Source organism: Cryptomeria japonica, unplaced genomic scaffold, assembly GCF_030272615.1.
Source record: "Cryptomeria japonica unplaced genomic scaffold, Sugi_1.0 HiC_scaffold_143, whole genome shotgun sequence".
NCBI lineage: Eukaryota > Viridiplantae > Streptophyta > Pinopsida > Cupressales > Cupressaceae > Cryptomeria > Cryptomeria japonica.
The window spans coordinates 331,070-337,284 of record NW_026728965.1 but is presented as its reverse complement, the minus strand read 5'-3'; positions in this window follow the sequence as shown (position 1 = coordinate 337,284).

The following is a 6,215-nucleotide window of genomic DNA, read 5'->3' as shown; positions in this document are numbered from 1 at the left end:
TAAAAAATAAAAATTATTACAACTAGGTATTCTTTTATTCGATATGAGTCTTCTTTGAAAAATAAAAACAAATAATAAATCACTTCAAAAAAAATTGAAATAAATATGGTTCACTAGAAGAGAGAGTCTTCTCCAAAAGGGTATTTTTAGTTTTTGGATTATCATAAATTGAATAGAGAAATTGTGGTGGGTGACAAAAACGGTCAAATTCTGGTGTATTCGACTTCCAAATGCTATTACAAAGAAAATATACATCAATTTATTTTTTATTTTTTTCATGCACTATATAAATATGTGATGTATAATTGATATCAAAATAAGAAAAAAAAATTGATTTACATTTACTTTTGAGATGGGAACCAAACCCCCTATTTTTCAGCGTTTTTCAACAATAAAAAAATAGACTTTAAAGCTAAAAAAACATATAAATTATTGACAAAATAATTTCAAAAAATAGTAGACTTAAACTTCAAAAAAATTTACACATTTCATCAATTTACATCATCTTCAAATTCAAAATTCAAATGACACTTTTATGGTGACAAAATTGAATAGTTATTGTTGTGTTAGCCTTTTCCTTTGTAAAAGTGTGACATAGGTTTGTACTTTTACCCAAGTCCCATCATGTATTTGAAGCAATTGATAATGATCAAGCTGAGCACCACGCTACAGTTGTTAAGACTACAAGTGAGATAGGTGGTATCTCTTGCTCAGTACTATTTGATTAAGGCGGTTTTGATTATTTTATTCTCCTTCAATAGTAGAACAATGCAGGCTTGCTATTAAAAATCAAGGGGATGTGTGGCAGGTTCAGTTGGCCACGAGATCTTAGATGGAATTTAATTCCATTTTGCATTATTGTGTGTTAGATTTGGGAGTTTGTACCACCTTAGTGGATCTTCGTGTTCTCTCTTTGGGTTCTTACGATGTTCTGCTAGGCATGGATTGGCTTGAGTCTCACCAAGATAGTTTTGACCATCGTGAAAAGAGGATGTAGTTTATATATGATAGTGGGAAGAGTGTGGAGATAGTTGGGTTCAATGGCCTATCTCTCTTTGCATGATCTCTGCTGTGCAATTGAAGCACTATGCATGGTAGGGTTGTTAGTTGTTTGTAGTGAGAGTGGATGATTTGGATGAAGGAGGGAATCATAATAATCTGTTTCATTGTCATCCCATTCTCTAAGAGTTTTTTTATTTTTTCCCTAGTGATATTCTAGGTATGCCTCCAAAGTGCAACATTAATTTTCATATAGATTTGGTTCCTAGTGCAAAGCCTATATCTAAGGCTCCTTATCAAATAAACACTGAAGAGTTGAGTGAGTTGATATTGCAGTTCAAGGAGATATTAGCTAAGGGATTCATTCCCTCTAGTGTCTCTTCATTGAGTGCGTCAGTATTGTTTGTGAAGAAGAAGGATGGATCTTTTAGGTTGTGTATCGATTACAGACATCTCAATAAGGTGACAATGAAGAGATGATATCCTTAACCAATGATTGATCACTTGTTTGATCAGATTAAGGATGTGAAGGTCTTCTCTAAGATGGACCTTAAGTCGGGGTATTACCAATTATAGATTCATGAGGAAGATATTTAGCAAATTGTATTCCATACTAGATATGGACCCTATGAGTTCACAGTTGTATCTTTTGGTCTCACTAATGGTCCATTAGTTTTCATGAGCTTGATGAATGGTGTTTACAAGACATGTCTGGATAGGTTTGTGCTTGTGTTCTTGGATGATATATCAGTTTTGTTGAGGACAGTGGAGGAGCAAGTGCAACACATGAGCCAAGTTTTGTAGTATCTTTGAGACAGTTAATTGTAGCAAGTGCAACACATGAGCCAAGTTTTGCAATATCTTTGAGATAGTTAATTGTATGCCAATATGGTGAAGAGCGAGTTCTTCCAGATAGAGGTGAGATATCTTTGTTGTGTTATATCAAAAGAGGGTATCACCGTGGATCTCTCTAATATTTAGGCTATAGTGGATTGGCCAGCACACACTAATATGGGCAAGGTTCATACCTTCATGGCTCTTTCAGGTTATTATCATAAATTTATTAAGGATTTCTTGAGGATTTCTCATCCTATAACTTCTCTTCAATGGAAAGGGAAGAAGTTGATGTGGTCAAAATAGTGTGAGATGGCTTTCTGGATCCTTAAGGAGCATTTGACTAGTTTACTTATTCTAATAGTATTAGATCCTTTGTGAGATTTTGTGGTGTGCACAGATGCATCTTTGGAGGGTCTTGGAGAAGTTTTGATGCAAGGTGGTAGAGAGATAGCATATGAGTCATGTAAGCTTAAAGATCATGAGTTAAATTATCCAACTCATTATTTAGAGCGAGCAGTAGTGGTTCGTGCTTTGGTTACTTGGAGACATTTTCTTCTTGGGCATTGATTAGAGATGCACAGTTATTACTGTAGTTTGCAATACATCTTCATACAACTAAAATTGAATGGTAGGCAGTGGTCTTGGATGGAGTTCTTATGTGATTATGATTTTGAGGTGAGCTACATTCAAGGTAAGGAGAATGTGGTAGAAGATACCTTGAGTCTTAGGAGGCATGACACTTTAGTGATAACTATCACTGTAGATTTGAGGAGAAGGATTATTAGTGCCCTTCCTTTAGACAGTTAGTATTAGGAGGTCAATGCAAAGATTCCATTAGGGAGAGATTTGGATGGCACAAGTATAGGTTAACCTTTGGAGTTTGATGGTCTTCTTCAATATTTGAGACATATATATGTTCTACCTTTAAATGGTTTACGAGTAATGATCTTATCAGAGGCCCATCATGCACCTTACTCAACACATCTAGGTATCAAGAAGATGCACACATCTTTGCGACAACTATATCATTGTGCAGGCATGAGGAGAGATATAGAATATTATGTGTCAAGTTTCTTAGAGTGTCAGTGTTTGAAGGCAGAGCACCAACATCCAACAGGTTTTTTGTAGTCAAATGTGGTTCCAAAATGGAAATGAGACATTATATCTATGAATTTTATTATTGGTTTACAAATGTCTTCATGTAGTCACGATGTTATCATGGTCACCATTGATAGGTTGACAAACATGGCACACTTCTCTCCAATCATATCTTCATACACAACAGTGATGATGGCTCATATTTTCTTGGAGCAGATAGTGTGGTTGAATGGTATTCCTTGATGAATTATATCATATCATGATCTAGTGGTCACTTCAACATGGTTTAGGAGAAAAAATGAACATCATTTCAGCATATCATCATGAGATAGACTATTATATGAAGAGGGTTAATCAAGTGTTCGAGGATATGTTACATATGTACATGATAGATCAATAGTCTAGATGGTGAGATTATATTTATTTAATCAAGTTTTATTATAACAATGGCTATCATAGTTCGATTGGCATGTCTCCTTTGTAGGCATTATATGGTCAACCATGTCGTACACCCTTAATCTGGGATAGATTAGAGGATAGAGTGCTTCTTGGTTAAGAGATGATGTAGGACATGGAGTGGTAGGGCATATGTTAGAGAGAACTTGATAGGAGCACATTATAGATAGAAGAAATATATAGATTCTCATCATGTGGACAAGAAGCTTGCAATTGGAAATAAGGTATTTTTGAGAGTGTGTTTATGAAAGAGTCCTATCTATTATGGAAAAGGCTTTGAGTTAGTGCCTCGATTTGTTGGTCCATTTGATATATTGGAGTGGATTGGTCATATAGCATATCACATTGCCTTACTAGCCAACTTGTTTTGTATCCATGATGTGTGTCATGTTTATCTGTTGTGACGTTATCATCCTGACATATTGCATGTTTTAGATTGGTATTAGTTGTAGGTCGAGGACGAGTAGCTTTCTTTGGAGCCCATACACATTCTTTAGTGTAGAGTGTTGGCCCTCAAGAGTCACAAAATATGGTAGGTAAGGGTCCAAAGAGACCCCAATGATGATTCTTCAGCAAAATGGAATAATGTTGTGTGGATGAGAGATTTGTACCCCTATTTATCCTTAGGCTTCCAAGAGTAAGCCTAGGCAAAGGGGGTGAAGATGTAGTGTCCCTCCTAGAATCACATTTGGTTATTCTTTGATAGACCTATTTAGACAAATGGATGATGTTTTGATGGTTATTTATGATATTATTCCTATTTAGATGACACTAATAATGCTAGATACCTTATATGGACATGTTATTTGATGATTCATTAGAGTGATGATATATTTTGGATTACTTGATGGATGGATTTACATTGGATGGATAATATGCACTTGATATTTATATATGGACTATATGATTTATGGTGTTAGGGTAAGTGCAAGAGGTTGTGTCCACTTTTTGGCCAAAAAGTGGAAGTTTTTTCCGTTTTTTTTCGATTTCATCCCGTTTGACCTAAATATTTGAGGCACTTAAAGAATGAATCTTAAAAAAATTTAATAATAGAAAATGTAGTGCTCGAAGTGTACTTTCCAAATATGTAATTTATTTTAATACCCAAATCTTAAAAATGAAGTTTGAATAGGCATTACTAAAACCTATAGTTTAAAAGTCACTTTTCAGGACCATACCATGCCTGTGTACAGAAGCATAATTTGACCTAAATGAATTTTTTTTTATAAATCCTTTTGGGAAAAGATCTATAACTCACTCACCTTTGATGAGAATTTTTTTTGTAATTTTTTCTGCATATTTTTTTTTTGTTAATTTTTCATTGCGCATAATCATTGTTTTGAAAAACTCTTGTGTACGGCAAGCATAATTTGACCTAAACCTAACATTTTTGGGTTTTTTTTTTAAACTGTATAGAATTGTCTCTAGTTTGATGCCATATAATTTATTTTTCAAAAAACTTACAAACAAAAAAGTTATTAAAAAATAAAAAACCATGTTATTTCGAGTTTATAGACCTCTTTCATTAGTAATTATTTTAAAAATAAAAATATTGATCAATTTTTTTTAAAAATTACATATTTAGAATCTAGATAGTCTCTACTATAATGGGTTTTCATTATTTAAAAAAATTCTAAAAATTTGGTGTTTAGATATATTTTTGAAGTCATTATTTTATATGAAGATTGATTTGGCCTTCACATTGTAGGTCAAACTAGATCCAAGCCTAAGGCTCAGCTCTCCAAGCCATTTCCCAAGCAAAAACTGAAGCTACAACCGAACCAAAGTTGAAATTTTTAGAAACGGGATCCTGTTTACAAAACGGGATCCCGTTTCCTTTTTTAAAATAATTTAAAAAATGTTTAGCACACGGGATCTCATTTCAAAAACAAAACGGGATCCCGTTTTGTTTTAAAAAATATAATAATAATTTTTATTTTTTTAATTTTTTTAAAAAAATTTAAAAACAAAAAACCAATTATATATAAATGAAATATTAAATTTAAGTTTAATTCATATTTCCCTTTGTCTTTTTCCTTTCTTATACTTTAAGTTATATTTTATGTATATATTAGCAGGATGTTTGAGAATGGTTTCATATTTCTAAGAGTTATAATATACAGATCCTAGATTTTAGAAGATCTTATAAATTGTGACGTAATAGGACCTATAATGTCATAATACAACCTATTCTGTCATAATAAGTCTCATTGGTGCATAATAGGTCCTAATGTGTCATAATAAGTCATATTGTGTCATAATAGGTCCTATTGTGACATAATACGACCTATTACGTCATAATAGGTCCTGTTATGTCATAAGACCCCTCAAAAGGACCTATTATGACATTATACCTCTTAATAGGAACTATTATGACTTAAGACCCCTTAGTAAGACCTATTATGTCATAAGACCCCTTAAGAGGACATGTCATGTCATAATAGGTCCTATTATGTCATAAGACCCCTTAAGAGGATGTATTATTATATTATACCCCTTAGTAGGACCTATTGAAGGGTATTATGTCATAATAAGATTGATTATGACATAATAGGACCTATGGTTACATAATAGGTCCTATTATGACATCATAGGTCCTATTATGACATCATAGGTCATATTATGTCATAAAATCCCTTAAGAGGAACTATTATGACTTTATACCCCTTAGTAGGACTTGTTAAGAGGTATTATGTCATAACAAGACCTATTTTGACATAATAAGACCTATAATATCATAATACGACCTATTATGTCATAATAGGTCCTTTTCTGACATAATAGGTCCTTTTGTGTCATAATACCCCTTAAGAGGACCTATTATG